This window comes from Pinus tabuliformis, chromosome 5_2 (assembly GCF_031772625.1).
Source record: "Pinus tabuliformis cultivar Carrire ecotype Pingquan chromosome 5_2, CPIR1, whole genome shotgun sequence".
NCBI lineage: Eukaryota > Viridiplantae > Streptophyta > Pinopsida > Pinales > Pinaceae > Pinus > Pinus tabuliformis.
The window spans coordinates 979,879,577-979,889,026 of record NC_142306.1 but is presented as its reverse complement, the minus strand read 5'-3'; positions in this window follow the sequence as shown (position 1 = coordinate 979,889,026).

The following is a 9,450-nucleotide window of genomic DNA, read 5'->3' as shown; positions in this document are numbered from 1 at the left end:
TCTACTTTTCCTTGATCTCTCCATAGGCATTGGAGCTTTTCCTTGTCACGGCCTTTCATGTCTTCTAGGTTTGATGAAGTAGGAAAACTAACTATTATATGTAAAGGAAGAATTGTATGGCTCAATTCAACAACTCCATGTGAAAATGAACTCATTGGTGACCTAGGTAGTAATTCTCATAAATTTTTTTAATCTAATAACAACAGGCTCTCTCCAGGTTCAAGGATGAATTTGGGCATCTCCGAGGTCAACTAAAGGATATTTAACAAGGTGGTAGGTTAGTACCTTTGTCCCCTTCAACACTGGTCAACTCAACAGCTCAAGTCCCCATTCTCCTGGACCTGAATTTGTCAACTTGTTCAATAGTGAAAGAGGCATCCCTTTGGGTTTTTTATTTCATCTCCCTTGGTTAATCAGATGTGTCACAAAGCGTGTTGTTTTATGGCCATTTTCTGTAGGTTATATGTAGTCAAAATACTTTCTAGATCATGTAATTCTCTATTTTGCATTGGAAGGCTTAGTCTCAGACAATTTTTCTTTAGAAATTACACATCCTCCAAGCTTATTTCTTTTCATTTTTAATCATACTCATCCTTTTTTATGTAGGAAAGATAATAAAGAATTAACTCGAAACTCTTATGATCTTTAATAGGGTTGTAGGCCCCCCTTCGCCTCAACTTGTTGTACAAGGATTGATTTATATGGTGTAGGTGTCGATGATGCTCACTAAAAGTTAGCTTGTCATTGGTGTGGTAGAATCCACTGCACAAATACAATATGTAGTAGTGGAAGGATTTCAAGCCAGGCCTATGCAACATATTAAAGCTTATATTAGATGTAAACTTGACTTTGTAGTGGTTTGTTGTGAATTGAAATGTAATTCCTCGAAACATGGCTAAATAAGTGTGATATAATGTCACATATAATGTGGGTTCCTATATAATGCTAAGACTAACAAAGAAGAGATTCAACATATATCTAGCTACAACATCAGTACATGAATTATATAAATAAAAAATATATAACACTATCATAAAAACTTAACATTAGCATCCAAATCTCTCTCTAGAAACAAAAAAGAACTATTATAATTCTCTAGAATAAAAAAATATTATGAATTTAAAAATGGGAAGAAAACTTACCAAGCTAGTATAAGATGGTATCAAAGCTAAGGTTTTGACAAGACTAGAGTTGAAGTTAGTCATAGAGGGATAAGGTTTCCAATAGTGCTAGTGTTGAACTTGGTCATGACGGATAAGTTTGTTAGGTTGTAGACAATACTCAGTGGATCCAAACACAATCATGGTAAAGGGAAAACAATTCCTATGAAATAGGTCAATAATCCTTGGCAAAACCACAAGCCAAACAAGGATAAAGCTTGTTCCCATCGAGACTAAACCTAGAGCTAAACTCAATAAAAAAGAAGAGAAAACAATGCCCATGGAAAAAATAATACCACAATCCTTGTTAGAGATGAACACACTCACAATGAAGGGAAAATAGTACCCATGAAACATTGGCCCCATCCTTAGTGTGTTGAACTCAAGGTTTTAGAAACGTCCTCAACAATGCCAAAGCTAGAGTTCAAGGGGTGTGTTTAAATCAAACTCTTGAAATCTCAATTAGCCATGTTAGTGAAGGGAGAACAATAAGGAGACAGTTTCAACATACAAAGTACATAGCTACAAATGATGGATATTTATGCAAATACACACTGGAAGAAGTAAAAATAGATAACCACTGAAAGACATGCTTTCAAGTAGGGAGGGAAAACTTCAAGTAGGGAGTGATAAGGGTCCCAAACAAGTGCTAGTGAAGCGAATGTCAAGTTTGGAGCCTAGCTTGCACCATCAACTATTTAATGATTATACTCAATATATACTTTTATCCATCAACTATTTAATGATTATACTCAATATTTATTTTATAGGTTGAATATAGTTTTTTATATTAGATATTATAAAAAATTTAATAAATTATAGCCATCCATAAAATGAAGGCTTCTGGTTGGCTTGAAGGACTTAGTGAAACCAAGGAAAAGCCTATTTCCAAATCTATAAATCCATTAATGCTCTCCCTTACAGTACCGGCTGCAGTTCGATTAATGGGTTTTCGCCGCCATGACATTATCATCATGTGAAAATATATGTATGTTCATACATGGTCATATTTTCTGGCAACAATGTCAGAGCCATATTTTCAGTATCCTCTACCTCAGTTGTCCGGTCTGCTCCACCATTGAATTGAATTTAATGCATGGATGAGACGTCCAGCTATCTACCATCTCAACATTTCAGATTTCAAACTATTCAATGCGTCGTGCCGGATTTTCAAACCGAGCAGTGGCGCATCATGGATTTCTTCACAGCTCCGCAATCAATTTTTCCTCCATCCCCAAAAATTCAAATTCTGTCTCCACGGGCACCAAAGATTTCAAACAGAAAATTTTGAAATGAGCCCATGGTACAGGATGGACTAAGAAAGAAAGCTCTGCTAAAAATTAGGAAAAGCAGACAGGTAAAGGTGGTTTGAAGGTGTGTAGCCATGGAAACAGAGAATACGATTGTCAAGGAAGTCCACAGAAAGCATTGTGCATTTCGAATGCTAGGGTAAAAGGCATGAGGATTTTTTAAATGAATGGTCTGGTGCAGCCCTTGGCATCAGAGCATGGTTTAAGTTCCCCATGCCTTTTTATCGACAGGAAGCGAAGGTTTGGGCATTTGGGTCTTAATCATTGAAAGGATGACCAAAAACTTCAAATTACACTGTGAAATTTGGAAGGATGGTAGAAAAGATTAAATCCCTGGTCAAAAAGTTGGGTCAGATGAGTTTCAGTTGTCGCTAAACTCCAGGTCACTACACAGTAGATGTCAAAGATTGTCCAAGTTGATGACGACCCGATGTTTATGGTTTATTGAACTAGTTATTTAAATCGAAGGATTATGGTGTGGTTTGAGCATGGACTTCGTGAGTCTCCTTGATGCCAAGAAGACAATGCCTACTACTTTGGTTACAGGTTCATGGATAATCAATGTTACTTAGCCAAACCAGAATTTCATTGGAGTTATCAGTTTTATATCAAAGAAAGCTTTAAATATAAGTTGGAAAGTTTCATTCAGAAATTAAGAGAGGATTATTTTGAGGAAATCATGAAGCAGGTAGCTAGAAATGTAAAGAGAACGACAAAGGCCATTATGGACAGCCATAACCAGAAAATGCTCTCAAGAAAAATGAAGCAGCGCATGAATCTATGGTTTGTTTCCTGTTTTAAGCCCTCTTTCAGCTAGCATAAACGACATGTTTTGATATTTACCTAAAGATATTTCAAGGTATGTGCCTTTCTTACTATTCTTCCCTCTTGTTTCTTTGTAATATTTCACCAGGAAGAGGCTATGTGAAGTTTAATGTCAAATTTGAAGCGTGCATACCAAATCTGAGGTGTTTGAAACCACCAGTGGAGACAAAGAAGACAATTTGATGCTGCATATGTATATGTGGACACACGACTCCAAATTATTTAGAGATGAAGATCATTTCTACAACCACGTCACCATTTACAAAGATGGTGATTTCAAAAATGACGAAAGGGGATGAATATTGACGTTTGCAAGTGAAAACAAGGTTATAAATGTTTGTAAACAAATCATTGAAAAGAGTTTATACCTGAATAAACTCATTCTTAAGGATCATTCCTAGTTTTCCAACCTTTTCAAACTTTTAATTCATATTGTAGTGGAGCTAATACGTTGTTGTTTTTCTATAGCAGTTGCACTTTTTAGTTTCTCAGTCACAATTATATTTACATTTATTCTTTATTTTAATTTTCATACCTTTATATATATATTATATATATATATATATAATATATATATAATAATAGAATTTTCATAATTTAATATTATAAATCATTTAATGTGTGAAATATAGAGAATCAATTGTGGATTTTAAAACTTATATTTGAATTTTTATTTTATAACATTATGGTATATATATTAACGCAGTTTTGTGTTATATTAATAGTGAGTAGTTTCATCTAATAATTTCGACAATTTACAATTAAAACCAAAACCAATGCACATAATCAATTGATATTATTTCTTGAATTAATGAATTGTTCATTGTATCATCACTAAAAATAATACACCTTATTATATTATATTATGTTATTATTAAAATATATGAAGCTTCATGATTTCTATAATTCATTTTAAATTGTATCATTAGCCATATCAAATGCACTCTACTATTTTGTGTTATGTCATTGCTAAAATTAGTGATTTGTTCTAAATAATTTTGCATTATATCAACTAAAATTATTGCATTGTCTTGTTGTGAGTCATATGATTGTTAAATCAATGTAACTATTTAGATGCCATATTTCTCTAAATCATTTTTCATTATATCACCACTAAAGTGAATGCACCTTAACTTCAATGTAACTATAAATATGAACATATGTACATGGCATCTTAGAAAATAAAGAAGTGTATTGATGTATTCTTCATTTATGTTATGTGAGATAATGATAATTTTACATGATTTTTGACCACTATTATTCTAAAACCTTTATTTTGTGTTGGTATCATATGGGAAGACTTTAATGTAAGTTTCATTGTTCTTAAACAGACATTGTTATATATACATTATAATGTGGAATATGTTGTCTTGTAATATCAATATGGTGCATGTTTTTTCTCAAGTTGTACAACTAATTTACCACCAAAAATATTCAGCTTAAAATAACTCATCCCGCAAGTGCTAACTTAAAATAAATTCTAATGTTAATAAAACTTTTATTATGAATTTGAATGTGGTATGAAAATATGAAATGCCGAAATTTTGATTTATTTTAATAGTGATATGTTACTTTTCCTTCAAAATATGATTCATATGATTAAGGTGAAATTTGTTTATCATAGGAGTAAAAGATTGTGTTTTAATATTTTGATATATGTCAGAACTTGTGACCCAAAGGTATCTAAGTCATCAAAATTGCTTGGCAATTCCACCCAACATGGACCACATTAACCCTTAACACAGTTGGATTTGTGCCCATAGGATTTCAGTCGTGGGACACTAACATAAAAATGCACCCTATCACCATAGAGTGTACACATTGTGGGCATCAAAACAAAAATATATTAAAAATATGCACATCTATTATGTATGCGCAACTTCCAAATATGCACATATATATAAGAAATTCACTATACGAAATAAACATATATAGGAAAAATATGTGCATATACAAAAGTTACGCATATATGAAAGATATGCACATATTTTGCATCGCATATCTTTTGTATATGCATAACATTCATATATGTATATACAAAATTTGTTCATATACGAAAGTTGCGCATATACAGAGGTTATGTATGTATGTAAGTTGAAGTTGTGCACAACTTTGTATATGTTTAACTTCTGTATATGCACACATATGGAAGTTGCACATGTACGGTAGATGCACATATACAAAAGTTGCGCACATATGGAAGATGTGTATATAGATAATCTATGTGTAACTTTAGCCACTGTATATATGCAACCTCCATATATGTACAATTTTTGTATATGCACAATTTATGTATATGTGCAACTTCCGTATATATTCATATCTATTTATGCATATATAGAAGATGTGCATATACGGAAGTTGCGCTTATACAGAGAGTGAAGTTCTGCATAACTTATGTATATGCATATATCTTCCGTATATGCTCAACTTCTCTATATATCTTCCATATATGTGAAACTTTCGTATATGCACATAGCTTCCATATATGTGAAACTTCAGTATATGCACATATATAAATGTTGTGCATACATATGTGAAAACTTTGTATAAGCGCATACTTTTCGTATATGTACAACTTTTATATATACACATATTCTCTCTATATATGTAACTTCTGTAGATCTGCAACCTCTACATATGTGAAAGTATCAATGATATGCGCATATACAAAAGAAACACATATACGAAAGATATGTGCATATATGGAAAACATACAGATATCCGAAAGATGTGCATATACAGAAGTCGCGCAAGTTCTATATATGCACATCTTATGGATCAAAAAATATTTTGTATATACATAACTCCCATATATGGACATATCTTTTGATTATTCTCAACTTTCGTATATGTGCATATACTGAAGATATGCACATATACGAAATTTGCATATAGGAAACTTCCATATATGCATATATTTTCTATATATGCAAATATATGAAAGTTGTATATATATGAAAGATATGTGCATATTTGAAGTTGCACATATATGAAAGATATGTGATAAATAAGATGTACATATATAGAAGATATACACATATTTCATATATATGCATGTCTTTCGTATATGCACAACTTTCGTATATATACATATATTTCGTATATGCACATATCTAGAGGTTGTGCATATACAATATATATGCATATATGGTAGATGCACATATATGGAAGATCTGCACATACACAGAAGTTGCACATATACAAAAACTATGCATATCTTGAGACTACAGTCCATACATACTACGGAAGCTATGCACAACTTTTGTATATTCGTAGTTTTTTATATGTGCATATACATAAGTTGCACATATACGGAAGATATGCGTATATACGGAAGTTGCACCTATACAGAAGTTGTACACATACAAGAAATATGGATATATACAAAAGTTGTGCATATATGAAAGATTTATGTAAACAGACACAGTACTTGAATACCAAATGCTGCTTAGAATCCTTCATACCCAACTTTGTGCAAAGGGTATGAAAAATATTTGTACACTCTAGAACGTTTTGGCCCCTTCCTTGCCGCAGTGTGGTCCATATTATGTACTTATCTTCATAGCTCCCGACAAGGTAATAATATTCCTTGATTGCGTCTCGGAAAGAATTGCAAGTGGGTGCGACTTAAAACAATGAGGGTTTCTCTCTCATCCCTCTACTCACAATAGGTTTCCCACCACTCCTTGACATGGGAGGTAAGTTTGCAAAAGAAATTTTTTCCCTATTGGAAAAATCATGAACCAAAAAATATCCTTCCAACCGATTTAACCATTTATCTATGACATCTGCATCTATTTGGCCTTCAAATATGGGAATGTCAAATTTGACTTGTACCTTAAAAGGAATGACACCTCTAAGGTGGCTACTGGATGAAGATGCATCACTTGTGGGCATCCACCGAAGGATCTGGGCAAAGTTGTCCATGATCTTATTCCTTTGTCACTCAAGGACTTCTTCGAGAAACATTTTGAAAGGATATCCTGCTCCCTCGTCTTTCTTTTCTTTCGTCATAGGAGGTCATTAGGGTCGTCAAGGTTGATCTTGCAAAGGTTCAACCAATTCAAGCCCTAACTCCTTATAATTTGATTTGATTTACAATTGAGGTACCTCTAGATATGTGCATATACGAAAGATATGAACATATATGGAAGTTGTTCATATATGGAAGACATGCGTATATACGAAAGATGTGCATATATTATATATATTCACATCTTTTTTATCACATATTTTTCGTATATATGAAACTTCCATATATGCACATATCTTTCATATATGTATAATTTTTGTATATTTGCATATACGAAATTTGTGCATATACAAAAAATATGTGCATATATTGAACTTGCCTATATGTAACTTCCGTATATGCTTTTTTATCACATATTTTTTGTATATCTGCAACTTCCATATATGCACATATCTTTCATATATGTACAATTTTCCTATATTTTCATATACAGAAGTCGTGCATATATAGAAAATATGTGCATATACGGAAGTTGCCTATATGCATGTAATGAAAGTTGGGGATATATGGAAGTTATGTATATACATAAGATTTTTCAATACAGAAGATGTGCATATATAAAAGTTGTGCAACTTTCGTATATGCATATCTTTCGAATATCCGCATGCCTTATGTATATGCATATATCTTTCGTATATGTGGATATCATCCGTACATATGCATATGTAGAGGTTGCACATATACAGAAGTTATAGACATATATAGAACATATGTATATACAAAAGTTGTGCATATATGAAAGATATGCACATATACAGAAAATATGCAGATATACAAAAATTGTGCATATCTCGAGATTGCCATGTATTCATATTATGGATGTTACGCTCAACTTTTGTATATACGCAAATTGTGTATATGTGCATATACGGAAGTTGCACATATACAGAGGATATATGAATATATGGAAGATATGCACACATACAGAAGTGTTGCATATACAGAAGATATGCATATCTTTCATATATGTGCAGCTTCTGTATAAGTGCATCTATCGTATATTCACAACTTTCATTTATGTGTATATAAAAAAGTTGTGTGCAACTTTAACCTCTATATGCACACAACTTCTGTATAATATGGATAATAAATTATCACCAAATTATTATGGTCCGTACATTGTGTTACAAAAGATTGGTACTATGGCATACAAATTGGAGCTTCTTACAACGTCCCGAGTGCACCTAGTTGTCCATGTATCATGCTTAAGTAAGGTTATATGTGACAAGCTCCCAGTTCAAACAATATTGCCAAAACATGACGAGGAAGGAAAAATCATATTGGAACCTGAAACAACCACAAAAATAAGAACTCGACAACTACGGAATCAATCAATTTTAGAGTATCTCATCAAGTGGAAGAACTTACCCACTAAATATTTCACATAGGAGGATGATAATTTTATACAAAAGCATCCAAAACTACTCAAGCGTTCAGGACAACACTTTTCTGAAGGAGAGGGCATGTTAGGTCCTCATAATACTAGTGTATTTCCTTATTATTATTTTCATTGTAGCCCCTTATTTTTTTTTTGTGCCCATGTTTTCCCCATATTGTTATTATTGTGCCCCATAAAATACCACTATTGTTATTGTTGTTCCCTTACATTATTAGTGTTATGTCGACTTTAACTATATTGTGACCCCTTAGACTCCTATATATAGAAAGGAGGTATTGTCATTTGTATCATCCAAGAATTGTTCGTTTGTGTAATGTAAAGGAGGTTTACCCCTCGAAGAGGTTGATTTTGAAGTCCTTGACCTATTTTTTCTTCTATTTTGTGCGCTGGTTGCATAAAAAAGAGATACAAAATTCGACAAGAAGGAAAATATAAAAATTATTGGAGAAGAGAAAAAAGGAGCATGAAAATATAATAGGCAATTGATTCAATAGATAAAGATAGGAAATTGACAACTTAATGAATGTTACATCATGGAACGAAAGGAGTTTGAATAGAAAATACAAACACAAACTTCCTAAATAAAAAATAATATTAGGAAATCCAATAAATGTTATGTTATAGCAAACTAAATGTTTGGAGCACCAAATGCCTAAAATAACTCAACCAATATGTAAGGGTTTCTAATTCATAACAGTAGATGCTATGGGAACATCAAGA